This window comes from Bubalus bubalis, chromosome 2 (assembly GCF_019923935.1).
Source record: "Bubalus bubalis isolate 160015118507 breed Murrah chromosome 2, NDDB_SH_1, whole genome shotgun sequence".
Classification (NCBI taxonomy): Eukaryota; Metazoa; Chordata; class Mammalia; order Artiodactyla; family Bovidae; genus Bubalus; species Bubalus bubalis.
Window position 1 is genome coordinate 28,342,238 of NC_059158.1, and position 17,945 is coordinate 28,360,182.

Consider the following 17,945-nt stretch of genomic DNA (forward strand, 5'->3'; position numbering starts at 1 on the left):
ATTGAACAGAGACATCATTGACATAGCTGCTAGTGCCACCCCTAAGAAATGTTTTCCCAAAACAAACATGTTCCTCTATTCTATCATGTGTACTTCCAGAGATGTAATTGATGATTTTGTGAAGTGAAGTCGCTCAGTCATGTCCGACTCTTTGCGACCCCATGGACTGTAGCCTACAAGGCTCCTCTGTCCATGGAATTTTCCAGGCAAGAGTACTGGAGTGGGTTGCCATTTCCTTCTCCAGGGGTATTATATCATGTGTACTTCCAGAGATGTAATTGACAATTTGGTCACGTGTAGAAGAAAAAAGGCCTCAATAATCTCATGATGAGACTGAGAAAAGTAAATGGCTGTGACCCAAGTAATAGGCATGCATGTTTAACTCAGTAGACATCTCAAAGTTGTGATTGATATTTACTGTCTCAAACTTATTCATAATCAATGTTCTGTTGAACTGTATTTTTTCAAAACATCAAAATAAAATTTTTGAGCATCTATTGTACTCATATATCCCATTATATAAAAAACTTCTAATTAATTTTCACTTAACATTTTCCCTAAGTTTGCTAATATATATAGAGTACAATGCATATGTAACCAAGTATATTAAGAATGTTAAATACATTTGTTTGTTTAGTTCATTTTTCTTCTGATTTTTAAAATTCCTATTTTTTTCTTGTTTTCTTGTTACAACATCTGTTGTAACTTATGGGAAGCTTTATGAATGGATATATCTTCTTCTTTTTTTTTTTTTTTACTGTTCTATACATCAGTGTCTCTTTTGCTGTCTCGTATACAGGGTTATTGTTACCATCTTTCTAAATTCCATATATATGCATTAGTATACTGTATTGGTGTTTTTCTTTCTGGCTTACTTCACTCTGTATAATAGGCTCCAGTTTCATCCACCTCATTAGAACTGATTCAAATGTATTCTTTTTAATGGCTGAGTAATACTCCATTGTGTATATGTACCACTGCTTTCTTATCCATTCATCTGCTGATGGACATCTAGGTTGCTTCCATGCCCTGGCTATTATAAACAGTTCTGCGATGAACACTGGGGTACATGTGTCTCTTTCAATTCTGGTTTCCTCAGTGTGTATGCCCAGCGGTGGGATTGCTGGATCATAAGGCAGTTCTATTTCCAGTTTTTTAAGGACTCTCCACACTGTTCTCCATAGTGGCTGTACTAGTTTGCGTTCCCACCAACAGTGTAAGAGGGTTCCCTTTTCTCCACACCCTCTCCAGCATTTATTGCTTGTAGACTTTTGGATCGCAGCCATTCTGACTGGCGTGAAATATATATCTTCAAACAACTATCAAAAGTTTTTTTCTTTTTTCCTTCTTTTGAGCTGCTTCCTATGAGAGGATTACTTCTTTTCACAGGTCAATAAAATGATCCATGACTTGCGTTACATCACATGACTATCTTTTTGTTCAAACAACTAACAAATATTTACTTTTTGTAATATCATGCTTCTTCTTTCTACAATTCATTTATTTAATTTATTTAATTAATTTTTCTGAATTACACCCTATACTTTGAAAAAGTGAGGCTAATTTTATTCTCACATTGCAAATGAAGATAAGCAAATATAAAAATACTGTGTGAAAAGAAAACAGTATTCTTACAACCAACCAAGTAACTCATAAGTTAATAAATCAGAGCAGTAAATAGCCATCTCAGTCCAGTTTAAAAATTAGCACAGCTTTTCAGGTTTTGGAGAGTTTAAAAACTAAATTTTTAGAAATGTATGTTTCATTTAAAAAATAGATGAACTCAATTACATAGAAAAATGCATAGGAAAAAAGTGACCAGAAGGAAATACTCAAAGTTGTAGTAGTTATAGAAAAGTATATTCAATAGAATGTATTTTATTTTCTTCTTTAGCCTGCTATAGTTTCCAAGTTTTCTACACCACGCACATCAAATTTGTTCCTCTTTGTGTCCTACGTACAAAAGAGCAGACACAGGTGAAGTTAGGAAATGATCCAAAAAGAGGCATTGGAGGTAGTGAAGTGGTGGGCTTTATCAAGACTATGTGTTCAGGAAAAGCTTTGGGTACTTAAAGAAGAAATGATCAGAGATTTGTGCAGCATTAGGATGGAAGAGATGATTCCAGCCTGCAGAATGTGTCCTGCAGAGAGACACCCCAGGCAAATCCTACTTGTCCCAGGAGCAAGTTTAGCCCTGAAGGGGGAAAGGATGGTGTCCACAAAAGCTTGTAAGGAAATGAGCAGCTCTCAAGCCGCAGCGGCTCTGCCCACCTGACACTAATTCATGCCTGGTGCGTCATTGTGTCCTTTTCCTTTGTCACCTGCAGAACCTTGGCTTTAGAGAGGAAAGATTTTTATTTAAACTCTTCAAAAGGCAGAAAATGCCTGGAACAGAGCAACTGTAACTGTAAAATGTCCTGAAAGGCCAATTAGAAATTGCAATACTGGGAGCTTTATTACAACTAATTCCTCCTTAATTATCAATCAATGATTCTGTTGGAAAAAAAAAAAAAACCCTCATATTCTCTATTGGGGAAATGATGCTAATTATTTTCTGTTAATTAAGGCTGTTCTGGGATTCAGACATGCCATCCTTCAACTAAAAGATTGACACATCAATGCTAGCATAATGTTCACTTCACCCTTCTAAAGTCTTTATAACCAGTGATCATAAATTAGTGTATGCTATTTTAAACCTCTTGAATAATCATGGCTTTGTCTGGGAATGAAAAAATGTATACGCATGCAATAATACATGTACTTTAATATATTACTTAATACAGCCTTGCAAATATTTAAAGAGAACTTCTCGGAGATACTGTGGCTCACTCACATTTTTATTAAGCAAAAATGATATACAGTATTTATAAAGGTATCTACTCATAGCTCAGACAGCAGAAGGATGGATTTAAAATTATTTAATTCACTAGGTTCTCTGTTATCAAAAGTAGTACATTTTGGAAATCGAATGGCAAGGCAAATACTTTGTAATTATTTAATCAAATTATAGTAAAACTGAGATACTGCACTCTTCCCTGTTAAAATTTTAAATGTGATAAATATAAATTTATGGTCCCGAGTCTCTTTCTTCTTCTTTCCCAGAGTGAATGAGCTTGAACAAGAAATGGATCTCATGAAGGAATCAGACACTTTGGCTTTAGCCTCCATGGTCTAGAGGAATATGTTGCAGAAGGTACATGACCCAAATGATAAACAGAATAAAACATTTGCCGTTAAGGTTGTAAGACCTTACTTTTCCTATATGTCTGGCTATTGTAAGTCACACACACAGGTGTAAAATGTCCATTTCTTGCTTATTCTCCTATCAGAAATGCAAGCAGCAATGGAAATTGCAACTGAAATCCTATTGAGAACTCTAAAAAATTTGACCAATTAAATAAAATCTCTCTCTTCTTTGCTTTGACATTATCTATACTTTCCCATATATGAAGAAAACACGGGGGAAGAAAAGTAATGAATGATGGTGATTATTCCCACTATTTCTCTGCTTCTACCACTTTAGTAGATTTTTCAAATGATAAGTTGAATGGAAAGTTTTGATAAACAGTTGCAGGTGAACAGATTGAGACAGTGATATGCACACAGTTACTCAACTAAACCTACCAATAGTGAATCTAAACAAATTCTCCTCTATTACTTAATGCATCCTAAACTAAGAACTGCCAAATGGTTAAGTGCCCTAAAACACCAGTTCATTTCAAGGAAATCACCATATTCACAATTTCCAATAGTCTATATTTTTAGTTCAGTGTGAAACTTAACACATGACCATCAACAAACTGGCAAATATTTACTTAGATGCAAAAAGAAAAATATTTGTTGAACTCATAGTAACAGTACTGAGCACAACATCTACTGAACAGAGTAATGGTTTAATTACTATTTATCTGACTTGCAAAAGTGTGGGACAGATATCAATTTATAGACTGGGAAATTAATGCTTCAGGAAAGTTTAACAAAGGTTTAACAATTAACTCAAGGTCACAAGCCACTATGTAGCATGACTGCCATCGAATCCTAAGTGATTACCATGTTCCCAGTCTGTCTATTCCCATCATAATACCCTATTCAGCAATTATCTAGTCATAACAATCTCCCTTTTGATATTAAAGAAGTTACAAAGAGGTAGAAGATATGCCTAAAGATTATTTGGTGTGAAAGAGGACATAAATGAATTAAGAACTAATAATTCCTTGTAATAATAGAAGACCAAATATTGAAAGTTACTTCAGTTACTAAGTAATACTTGCCAAACCAGTTGCTTCCATGTCTTGCCAACTTTCTATCTGGTTTGCGCCATTGGTATATAGCTTTTGTCAGAATACCTTGTGAATATTCATTCAGTTAAGCTCACTACTAAAAAGAGAACCCCTCTAGGGCAAGGAGTGTGATCCACTGATATAAAAATGACACAATGCCTGCACAGGATCAGGTACAATAATTGTTTGAGAGACAACTGGACATATAAGATGTCTTAACCCATGAGGCCACTCACTCCTTTAATAAATCCATAATGCCAAGCATCACCAAATAAGACAGATGCAGTTTCTGTCCTTACGAAGCTTACAGTCTAGAGAAAGAATGCATTCAGTCGACAAGCCATGGAAACAGCGTGCTAAGTGCTACCGTGGGGGATTAGAGACTCTCACGGAGCACCTAACCCAGACACAGGGGAGTCTGTAACTCATAGGACCTAATGCAGTATCTCCACATTTGTTCAGAGCACTTAGAGAGGAAGCGAAGTCAAACAAACTTCCTGTACCTACAGGTGAATAGCCCCTGGGGACAGGCACCTGGACAGCCACTGCTGCCGTTCTCGGCTACAGAGGAAGGAACGAATGTAGACTCAAACAAGACGGGGCCTGCTGATGAGCCAAGGGCCGGGGTAGAGCTGAGTTAGCGACTGCCCTGTCACCATCTGAAGTGCTCCTGGGGCCACACATTACTATCTGTAGGCACACAGACACATCTTCCTTCTAGAAACATAAGCCGTCACTTTACTGTCCGCTGAAAACGTATTTATACGAGGGAAAGGTCAAGAATAAAACTCAGCTGCTTTGTGTATGTGGCAGTGCTTGTTGAGTCCATAGACAACACTGCCCAACTTTCAGCACCTCCAGCCTTGTTGGTCAAAGCCCAAACTGGCAGAAGTGCCCTGGCTGGATTTTGCCATCCTTTTCCCCTGCAAATAAACAGAATGTTTTTTTACCTAGGATAGGTGATTATGTGGCTTTCACTCAGCTCTTGTAATTCATTCGTACCTCCCGGCATGCATGAGTCATGGGTCTTTTACACTTGTCACAGAAACCTAATCCCTACCCTTCGTGGGCCAGCTCTCCTAAAGATGGCTGAACATGTAATTGCCCTGAAGTGTAAAATATTTCCCACATTATTTATTATAACTCTGCCTGCTAGCACCTCTATGGTTGAGGTTGTGTCAGCATTTTCATTATAACCCCCTATTTCCAGCAGTAAAAAATGTGCTCCAGGCTCAAACTCAGCACATGGAAAATAAGTCCAGAAGGAAATTTTCTACTACCTTTTTTAAAATAAATAAATTGGTTGGGGCATTTTTTTAAGTTATATGACTGGAAGGGGGAAAATGTCATAAAATGAACTTTTTAAAGTTTCCCTTTTGTGCTCCTAAATTCTAAGATTAAGAAGAGGATGTGTGACAATGGTCCTCACCACGGATGCAGGAGGCCAAACTCTTTCCTTTTTCTTTATCCTCAAGAAGCCAAAGGAAAGAGAAGAGCCATGTCCAGTTCACATTTAAAAATCACATTTAAAGGAATCAGAAAATGGATTTGAGTCAGAAAAAATTAAATGGCTCCAAATTTAGGAGTAGGGTCATTCCCTGGTACAGGGGCAGATATGGTCAGATCTGGGACAAGATTAACAACACCCTTTGAGCTGCTGACGGGTTAGAGTTAGTTGTAGTAAAATGGAAAAAGGATGGGATTGGGCATCAATAAATCCACACCCCAGTTTTGCCATTTGTTAGGCATGTGATTTTAGGAAACCCATTAGGATCGCCCACCACCATTGAGTCTCTGAACCGTCAGTTCAACATTAGAACACTAGTGTTTCAAATTGGCCACAGTTAAAAAGCATATGTTACTTGGAAGCTCTTATTAACGAAGTTGATTAGTAACATCAATGACGTGTTCTAAAGACTAGCTTATTACATGAGGTAATTGAGATGTAAGGAGCCAACAGTCAAGTTAGGTAAATTTTTTGATGGCATATAGAAAGGTGAGACGCCCCGGGCAGAAGGTACATTTAAGTGGGAAGAAACATTCACCCCCAGAGTGAGGGGCAGTGCATAAGGAACTCAAGCCCACTATGGATGAGAGGATGGCATAGAGAGGAGGAAGGCCAAAGGTCATGCATAATTCTATATGGTGCCTTGAACTGTACTGAACACATAATAGGGAGTTAATTCTTCTTAAATTATAGTAAATACATAAAATTATATTAGATCACATATGGAAAAAATTGACTTTGGGAGGAAAAAATGTTGTACATGCCTACACATCCAATAAAAAGCTGTAGTCTAGAGAGATGCCAAGAATTGACCCTACAGCTTACTACATTATCACCAACTCATTCTAGAAATGATGTACAGGAATGCAGACCAATTCAAAAGTTAATTTTGTTTCCAAATTATGGTTAACGTGATCCAAGTCAAAAGAGATGTGCTTCAGGGCAGCAGCTAATTTTAATATTTACTTCTAGAATTTGCATTGTCCTCTATTCATAAATTCTAAACATTAAAAAAAAAAAGTATATTCTTTGTAATCCTAAATCTTTCCACTAATCTTTAGGTTAAGTCAGCTAAAATTAGACTTTAGTAGCAAGAAAAACTCTTCCTCAAATGGCTGTATCATCTCTGGAAAGAGAGAGCACTTGCATTAGACAAAGAGGCAACATTTCAGGCAATGTTGTTCACAGGCAAAGTTCAACACTGGAACCTCAAAGAGGAATCCTTTCTGGTCATTTTTGCAAATATCCTGCTATCAGCAGAGTAATAATTTCTTATGCAGAGAATCATAGTTGTAAAACCCTCCAACTTCTTTACATGATCAGTATGGAGTTACAAAAAGTTAGAAAGGAAAAAAGGTTCTTTTTTTTAAATTTTGGAATTATTCAGTCACCAGCACATTCAACCAAAGTCAACCAAAATCCTGGGAGAAAAGTAGATTTTGCTTTTAAATTTTAAAATTAATTTATTTGACCAGAAACACATCTGTTTTAACCCTTGTCTGAATCACTTTTTCAAAAGTACATTATCTCTGTTTCCTCCTTAATGCGTGCATGTGTGCTCAGTCATGTCCAGCTCTTTGCGACCCCATGGATTGTAGCCCTCCAGGCTCCTCTGTCCATGGAATTTCCAGGCAAGGATACTGGAGTGAGTAGGCATTTCCTACTCCAAGGGATCTTCCTGACCCAGGGATCGAACTCATATTTCTTGCGTCTCCTGCATTGGCAGGCGGATTCTTTACCACTGAGCCACCTGGGAAGGCCCTTGCTCCTTAACAAGTTTAGCCATTTAGGGAAATGGCTCATTAATCTGTTGAAATGAAGAGGTTGACCCCAGGGAGGTGAGGCCACTTCCCAAGGCCTGTGTCATCTCTAACTCCTGTTTCGTCTGTACAGTGGGCAGTTCCCTCTTTCATAAACACATTTACGAGGATGGAACGCCAAATCAGAACACCTGTTTATTTATATTTATAAATTCTCATATGTACTAGGAGTCTTGAATCGATGTGAAGAAGCAATCTCTTTATTTTGGTAAACCACATTCAAACTCTGTATTTCTCTTTAAAATTTATCCAATTTAGAAGTAAATAGTTTGTTGCTAAATGTCTTATTCTTCTGATAGAATATGAATTCCACAGGGGCAGAGCTCCTGTCTGTTTGTTCACTGCTCTGTCTTTAGCAAACACAGGGCCTTTAGCACTCATGAACACACTAAATATACATAATCTACTTACAGGCATGATATTGACATAAACGGAAGTATTAGCAGAGGTTGGACAAATGATATATAAAACCCAGTTGCTTTTTAGTCAAAGAAAAGTAGGATCTGAGGCACATGCATTCAAAGATGAAGAGACTTCCCAATCTTTGCCGTAGCATCTAGGAGATTCCACAGGGATAGAATCCTGACCCTCTCCTTTGTCCTGGATTCCTATGGTTCTGGTTTTCAAGATCTGGGAGCCCTGGGAAAACTGTTTCCTTGCACTATATTTAGATATTCTGCTAGAGGCAAATTGATGACTGATGACCAACTACCCAAATGGGTCAATTGCTTTCTGCATCTGTTCCCTGCTCAGGCAGAGGTGGTGTCTGTGAAAGAGTCACCTCCTTGGGGCAAAAGGTCAGGTTAACGATTGAGCAGAGGAAGTTAAAACACCATGTTAAGATATAACTAGTTTGCCTGTGCAAAGTGTTACCTTTGCTTAAATAACCACGGATTGAGTGGTGTATGTGCTACTCCAAATCATAGAACTGTATTTTTGGAAATGACTTGAAAGATTTTAAAAGATCTTTCATTATTTTCTTCCATGAAACCTGTTCAGCATCATTTCTCCCCTCTCCTCCTCATGCCCACACTCCAGGCTGGTCTCTGCTGCCCTGCCCTCAAACAAGGAAATGTCTCAAACTTATTTTGCATCTGTGGTTTCACGTATGTTTTTTCTCATTTCCTGGTTTTCCCTTTCCTTGGCCAAATTATGCCTCTTATTTACTTCTTTGTCCATTTTATCTTTCATTTATCTCCCTTCCTCTGAATTCCTTCAATACTTTGTATCACACAATTTAACAGGGAAAAAAAAAAACCTAACTAATATCACTTTCAATGAGTTAGTTCTATTTTCTGAACCATGATCTGTGCTTTGAGGACAGGGTCAGTGTCTTAAACATTTTCTCTTGCCTCCATCTCCACTCAGAATAGGGTCAAATGCATAATAAGTAGTCCATAAATACCTACCAGTGGTAAATTTAAATCCATTAGCTTTAGATGCAGTTCCCATCTCCCAGTGTAATGAGGGGAGCCACAGCTCAGGGAAAAATAAGGTTCTTCACCAGTTATTAATTCAAAAGAAACACTCCATACCTCCATGATATCAAATTGAAATGTTTAGTCCATTTACTTATTCATCTCTCAAACATAAAGAAGTATATTTTTCCATTTCACTATGCTTTTTTTCCATTTTTATAAGAAAAGATTCTAACTATATGTCACAGGTGTCTGGCTCCTACTCCAGGATTTTAAAATACCTCTGTTTCTAGGGTACAGCCAAGGTTGAAAACCCCTGACTTAGAATTACACACTTGAGAATCTAGGGACTTTTCTGGAAAAGAATCTTTCCCTGGGCTCGGTGGTGGTTGCACAGATATAAAAATGCATACAACAGAGTTTCTCAATTAAAGGTGTCAGAGCCCAGAAGAAAGGTGTCATGATTCTCCACCGCTACGTAACAAAACACCCCAAAGTCCAGTGGCTTAAAACAAATCATTTTCTTAAATCTCACTATTTTATTAGGGAATATATTCCCTAATAAAATTTTATTCCCTATTTTATTAGGGAATTCAGACAAGTCTCAAGCTTGGCAACTGGTTGCTACGTATGGTGTCAACAGATGTCGCTCAGTGGTATTCAGCTTGTGGGTGGACTGGCGTGTCCACATGTCTGGAGACCTGCAAGGGATGCTGAAGGCCAGGCTCAGCCTGGGCTGTTAGCAGCAGTGCCTGTATGACCTCCCCAGCATGGTGGCCACAGAGCAAGATTTTTACTTGGTGGTTGGCTTTCCCCAGAGCAAGTGTTCAAGAGACAAGAGGCTACCTATCTCCTAAGCTCTAATTATAAAAACAGGTACACGATTATAGATTACTTCAACTTATTTTGTGGGTCAAGAAATCTTGAGCCCACTTGGTTGCAAAGGGATAGAACATTTGTGTTCACTAGCCAGCATCATCTCAGTGGGCAAAGTTTTAAGCAACTTGGGGTCTTTTTTTAATGTACCACATACAGTCATAAAATGAATTTGACTGTCATGCTCAGTAGAAAACAACTATTTGTATAGAAGAGACACAAATGAGCCCTGGGAAGGTTTAAAAATGGAAGAGATGACTTCTGTGCAGGAAAGCAAAAAATACTTTCTCCAAAGAATTGGTATTCAGGTTGAGCCTTGAATGATGGATAGAATATATTTTGAGATGCTGAGTTGAGGAGACATAGGAAGGACAGTAGAAGTAAAATCAAAGTATTAGGCCATCTCACAGCACATAGAAGAAGGAGCAGGAGGCTCCCTCTTCTTGATGGGTTGGCTGTGTGAAAAGATTTGGAGCAAGATTGGAAAGCTTGAGGTAACCCTGGATTCCCAAGGTTTCTGAATGCATGGCTAAGGAGTTTGGGTATTCTGCAAGCAACAAAAACTCATATTCTTTTCTTAACCAGTTACTGAGTGCAGGGAGGAGGAGAGTGGGTTCTTCAGATGAAAGAGTTCAAGAAACTGTGCGAGACCATGTATTTATAAAGTTAGAAGTCCATCTCTCTATATGAGAAAAATAAGGTTTTGAGAAACCAGTAATAGTAATAATAATAACAATGGCCGTTTATTGTTTCCTATTTGTCACACTCTATGCTAAGGATTCATAAATACTAATTAATTAATCCTTAAAGCAACCTTGGAGGTCTGTACTATTACTACTACCATCTGACAGATGGGGAAACGGAGGCAGACAGAGATGAAGGAACTTGCCTGTGGTCACAGCTATAGTGAGCCATACATCTAAGTGATTTGTCTAAGGAAATATTATTAGAATATGAAGCCAAATCTCCTAAGTCCCATTTCACTTCTTTTCCCCCAAGACAGTAAGAACAAAGCAATGTTCTTCCATTATTCTACTTTCTTTCCTCTGCTGTTTTTACCTTTCACTTTCACATTTTTTCCTCTACCTCCTTGGTATGATGTATCATAGAAGAATGCGTGATCTTTATCACCACTTCTATCCTTCGCCAACTCATTCTCTGAAACTCCCTGCCCTTGATAATGTCTCCACATTCTTATTCCAGGAAATGGATTCTAGTTATTTTGAAAGAGAGAGCCCAAGACACTTGAGATTTTTTTCCTAAGTAACATCTGAATCAAAGAGAAATACACATGCAGAGTAAATTCTGTTTTCTCCTTGAAAATATAAACTGTGGGAAGCATATGGGATAAGAGGCTCCTGGAACTGCTGTAGATGATTCTCTAAATGTTTCATTTGCAATGACAGGGATCCATTGACAAAAACTGTGGATCATCCCCAAAAGGGATCAAAGGAATGGTTGAATGTGAAGGCCACATGCCCAGTAGACCATAATAACCCCCTCTCAGAAATGATGTGCTGAAGTCATGTATCTTTCAGGCTAAATCGATACATAAATTCTGTAGAGCACCTAGATCATGGACTCCAGACCAGTAATTAAATAGAAAATAAATGAGGAAATTCAGGAAAGGAAAGAGAATAATTTTTCCACAGCCTGAAACTTGACCTTGGGATGCACCACAAAAGTCCAATTTTCCTCATCTTCCAAGTCCTTCCTGGTAAAAGTGAGGGCTGATAAGGTGGATGAGATTTCATAAATAATATCTATATGTCACATTCCTTTACATATGCTGTACCCATTTCCTTTCTATAAGCGATAGAAGGATGGGGAAGGGAAGATAAATAAAATACAATTTATTTGAAGGTCATTAGAATAGTCAAGTGCAGCACTGGGTTCAGATTCCACCTGTAACACTTACTGTGTAAACTTAGATCTATTACCTTAAGCAACTAAATGAACTGTTCTCTGTCCCCTCATCATTAAAACAAGGAGAACAGCATCTCTTACTCATAGTACTGTAACAAGTATTTAATATATTAATATCTATAAAATTCTCCAAACAGTACCTGGAATACAGTAACTGACATGTAAATGTTACTTATTCTTTATAAAAATGTTGCCTTCTTACCTGCTTGCCTTTCCGGCATCAACCTCTCCTGTCTCCACAATTTTCATCCTCTCTGGTCCAGAACCCCAGCCTAAGATATCTGAACTTCCATCCAGTCTTCCAGGTTGCTCCTCCCCGTGGTTCCTCCTGGCTGCCAAAGTCCACTCATCTTGGGATCTGCTGGCAAAGGTCTTCCCTGACTGCCTCATCTTAAAAAGCCAATCATGTTCACTCTGCCCACAACCTGCCCCCGCATTTTGTTCCTTCAGTGCACTGACATCTATCTACTAATCTGGTTATTTCTCTGCTATCTATCATTCCCACTCGCAGGCTAGCTCCATGAATACCAGTCCTTTGTATAGTCCCACTGCATCTCTAGTGCCTAGAAATATGCCTGGAATATAGTTGTTGCTCAGGAAGTATATTCAGAATGAATGAAAACAGAAGAGATCACAGAGTACAATAAGTTGTCTCCAGGGTAAGATGTATTGAGAATAATAATAATTTCCTCTACCTGAACAAATAAGCTGATACCCAGGAAGGAGGGCTGTGCATGACTGAATAGTTGTCTAACCTATTTGGTCAACAGAGTCCATGCATCTGTTGGAGATGGAGATGTTGAACATGGAGAAAACAACTTTCCAAACTTGGTTTATTTTTATCTCATAAGCAGCTGCAGGGATTGACTCATAAGCAAAATAGTTTCAACATCTGACTTTGAAAGGTTCCTCCTCTAGCTCATTCTGAGAATCTCTCCTCATAATTCACATGAAAATTTTCACATAGAGTAAGTAAAGTCATCAGGAAGCAACATGGTTCTTATTTATAAGGAACCAATAATAGAGATTCGCTCTAAAAATCTCGTCAAGAAAATTAGAGATACCAAAGGAACATTTCATGTAAAGATGGGCACAGTAAAAGACTGAAGTGGTATGGACCTAACAGAAGCATAAGATATTAAGAAGAGGTGGCAAGAATACACAGAAGAACTATACAAAAAAGATCTTAATAACCCAGATAACCATGATGGTAGGATCATTCACCTAGAGCCAGACATGGAATGTGAAGTCAAGTGGACTTTAGGAAGCATTACTATGAACAAAGTTAGTGGAGGTGATGGAATTCCACCTGAACTATTTCAAATCCTAAAAGATGATGCCGTTAAATTGCTGGACTCAATATGCCAGCAAATTTGGAAAACTCATCAGTGGCCACAGGACTGGAAAAGGACAGTTTTCATTCCAATCCCAAAGAAAGGCAATGCCAAAGAATGTTCAAACTGCCACACAATTGCACTCATCTCACACACTAGCAAAAAGAAAGTGAAAGTCGCTTATCATGTCCGGCTCTTTGCGACCCCATGGACTATAGAATTCTCCAGACCAGAATACTGGAGTGAGTACCTATTCCCTTCTCCAGGGGATCTTCCCAACCCACGTCTCCTGCGTTGCAGATGGATTCTTTATCATCAGAGCTACCAGGGAAGCCCAACACACGCTAGCAGAGTAATGTTCAAAATTCTCAAGCTAGGCTTCAATGTTACATGAACTGAGAACCTCCAGATGTTCAAGCTGGATTTAGAAAAGGGAGAGGAACCAGAGATCAAATTGCTAACATCCATTGGATCATAGAAAAAAGCAAGAGAATTACAGAAAAACATCTTCTTCTGTTTCATTGACTATGCTAAAGCCTTGACTATGTGAATCACAACAAACTGTGGAAAAGTCTTCAAGAGATGGGAATACCATATCTTACCTGCCTCCTGAGAAACTGTATGCTAGGTCAAGAAGCAACAGTTATAACTGGACATGGAACAATGGACTGGTTCCAAATTGGGAAAGGAGTACATCAAGGTTGTATATTGAATGAATATATTGATATATTCATCAAGCCTGCTTCCAGGCTGGATGAAGCACAAGCTGGGATCAAGATTGCCAGGAGAAATACAATAACCTGAGATATCCAGATGATACCACACTTATGGCAGAAGGCAAAGAGAAACTAAAGAGCCTCTTAATGAAAGTGAAAGAGGAGAATGAAAAAGTTGGCTTAAAACTCAATATTCAAAAAACTATGATCATGGCATCCAGTCCCATCACTTCATGGCAAATATATGGGGAAACAATGGAAACAGTTGTAGGCTATATTCTTGGGCTCCAAAAATTACTGAAGATGGTGATTGCAGCCATGAAATTAAAAGACGCTTGCTCCTTGGAAGAAAAGTTATGACCAATCTAGACAGCATATTAAAAAGCAGAGACATTACTTTGCCAACAAAGGTCCATCTAGTCAAAGCTATGGTTTTTCCAGTAGTCATGTATGGATGTGAGAGTTGGACTATGAAGACAGCTGAGCACCAAAGAATTGATGCTTTTGAACTGTGTGATATTGGAGAAGACTCTTGAGAGTCCCTTGGACTGCAAGGAGATCAAACCAGTCAATCCTAAAGGAAATCAGTCCCAAATATTCATTGAAAGGACTGATGCTGAAGTTGAAGCTCCAATACTTTCTCCACCTGATGCAAAGAACTGACTTATTGGAAAAGACCCTGATGGTGGGAAAGATTGAAGGCAGAAGGAAAAGGGGATAACAGAGGATGAGATGGTTGGATGGCGTCACCCACTCAATGGAAATGAGTTTGAGCAGGCTCCAGGAGTTGAAGATAGACAGGGAAGCCTGGTGTGCAACTGTCCATGGGATCGCAGAATCAGACACGACTAAGTGACTGAACTGAACTGATGGAAAAACTGTTCTGAGGAAGAATATAAGCTTCTAAAAGCAACATGCTGTTAAGCAACATGCTTTTATTACATATTTTGGTTTTAACATGACCCTGTCCCTCCTCTGGTCTTCCCTGTTGGCTCAGTGCTAAAGAATCTGTCTGCAAAGCAGGAGCCACAAGAGACATGGGTTTGATTCCTAGGTCGGGAAGATTCCCTGAAGGAGGGCATGGCAACCCACTCCAGTATTCTTTCCTGGAGAATCCCATGGACAGAGGAGCCTGGTGGGCTACAGTCCATAGGCTCACAAAGAGTCAGGCATGACTGAGGCGACTTAGCATACATGCACAACCTTGTCCTATTAATACAAAAGAATATAAGGTACAATCTATGCCCAGAAGGAATACATAATTCTTGGATAAGCAAAACCAAAAATATTAATTAATTGACAGAAAAGGCCACTTTATGATACAACTTCAAATGTTGATATGGTATTTCTCAAAGTTACCCAGTCATGAGAATTGCCTGGTTTTCTTTTTATAAAAATACACATTTCTAGGTTCAGTCATTGGAGATTCCAACTCACTACATTGAGGTTTAGCCTGGGAATTTATATTTTTAATAAGGGCCCAGTGAATCTTATGATCAGGCAAGCTTGGAAATGCTTTTCTAAAATAATAAAGTATTGCTTCATTAACTGCACAAGGATTTAGAGAAAGGCAAGTTCAATGTGAGGGGACAGCATCAATAAAGGCTTAATAAAATATGTCGTTCTTTTTCTCATTTCGTCCACTCTGCCGAGCTTTTCTAATGAACGCTGCTGTCTGCAGTCTGACCATCTCTCCTATTCTGAACCTGCAGCAATTTGGATTTGGCCCTCCTTCTGTATCCCTCACCCTGAATTCCTACTCCTTATCATCTAATCACAGAAGAGTCTTTTTGTTGTTAGCTTCTTGGAAGCAACCAATGGAGAAATTCTTAACACTTCTTTTCTTTCCTCTGAGCCCTCACTTCCCTAATTCACCAATTGCTCTTCTTTTCATGTTGCCTAAAGTTTCAGTGCTCTTTTGCTAAACATCTTTTTCTAAGATACTAATTTACCTAGCTCTATGTCTTATTCACAAAGGTCTCTACAATGGCACCCTACTCCAGTACTGTTGCCTGGAAAATCCCATGGATGGAGGAGCCTGGTAAGCTACAGTCCATAGGATCGCTGAGTCAGACATGACTGAGCGACTTCACTTTCACTTTCCACTTTCATGCATTGGAGAAGGAAATGGCAACCCACTCCAGTGTTCTTGCCTGGAGAATCCCATGGACGGAGAAGCCTGGTGGGCTGCAGTCCATGGGGTCGCACAGAGTCGGACATGACTGAAGCGACTTAGCAGCAGCAGCAGCAGCATGTTTTATGTCGATCTTTGGGTATTCAGTATTGCAAGGTATTTCTTAGAGAGTTTGTATTTTAAAAATTTTGGTTTTTCCCAACCAGATTGTGCATTTCTGGAGAAAACAACTACCTTAAATTGAACAATGATTAGCTTTGGCAACAACAGTACAAATGAGATGCATGTCAATTAGCATAGCTCTTTTCTACCATAGACATTTTGCTATAGTTAGGTCTATAGTCTTGAAATATGCACATACTGTATTTAAATAAAACAGAGGCATTAAACACATCCTGTAATGCAAACCATGCTAATACACAAATTCAGGGTTCATACTGTCATGGCTAGTATTATGGAGTGTGATCTATGGTTCTCCTAATAAGCTACCTGATTTTTAAAAATGGAATTCTTTAGTAATCCTTGCTGACAGTTCAATTCCATAGGTTTTAATTTTTACATACAGTTCAAGGCTAATGATTAGTAAACTATTAAATGATGTTAAAATTTGCTCTTCAAAAACTTAAAGTTGGAAACCGAAGGGGAAACATTGTGAAAGGGGGATAAATTAGGAGCTTGAGATTAACATACACATACACACACCATTATATATAAAATAGAGAACCAACAAGAACCTACTGTATAGCACAGGGAACTTACTCAGTATTCTGTAATAATCTAAATGGTGAAAGAATCTGGAAAAGAATGAACATATGTATAACTGAATCACTATGCTATACACCTGAAACTCACACAACATTGGAAATGAACTATATTCCAATAAAATTAAAAATAGGTAAAACACTTAACACAAAACTAGTATTTATTAAGTCCCTCATGCAGCCTCTGCTAAAACATCTACTACCAACCATTGATTGACTATTTGGTTGACTCCTCCAAGCATGATAAGGACACAAACTTTGGGAGAAGAACAGTTGGTTACCAGCACATCATCAACGAAGTCTTGAGCAGATGGAGTTTTCAACTGTAGCTATAATTATTAGGATCAAAAAAAAAATCATCAGTTACTATTATATTTTGATGTCATCATTTTGTTTCTGGATACTTGCTAGGTTGCTATTATTTCCTTTCTAAGATTTGGTCTTTCCCAAGTCTGTTAATCATCAGCAAGTGGCGTTTAAGTCTGTTATAGTCAAATCCATGTGGGATCTTGTGCCTGGGAAGGCAGAGAGGAGCCTTCGTATTAGTGAAGAATGCCTGCAGCTTCCAGGACTTGGTCTGTGAGCACCAGCTCTCAGGCCTGGGACAGTTTTAATAAATCACACACATAGTCAGATATGTACCACTGACATCTCTGGGAAGAGCACTGGGATTTGTGGTGAAGACCCAGCTGAGGCTACAAATCTTTTCTGAATCACGCCACCAAAGCACTTACAGTTTCATGAAGTGCTTCTCTGTAGAAAACAACCCTTGGGAAAATAAAAACATTGTAGTTCCTTGTTCAGTATTTGTTGGGGTTGTTTTCTTTGTTTCTTTTCTTTTTTTTTACTTCTTTCAAGACAAATGATAAAAAAGAATTTTCAAATAAAGTATGTGTGAGTCTTCTTGGCACTGCCTTTCTTTACCAGCTTGAAGCAATTCCTCACGTAACCTCAAGTGCTCTGAGACCAAGTCAAAGTGACCTGCTCTTGGGCTTCAGCATAAAGAACCTGCTGGTGAAGCCCTCCCTGCCCAATCACAGCTTTCAAAAAGAAGTAAAACTAAAGACACAAATGTTGAGGTGGAGGGGAGTGGTAATCAGTAGCTACCAACGAAAATGGGTGAAGACATTTTAAGAATACATCCACGTATTGACTATTTGTACTCACTCTTGT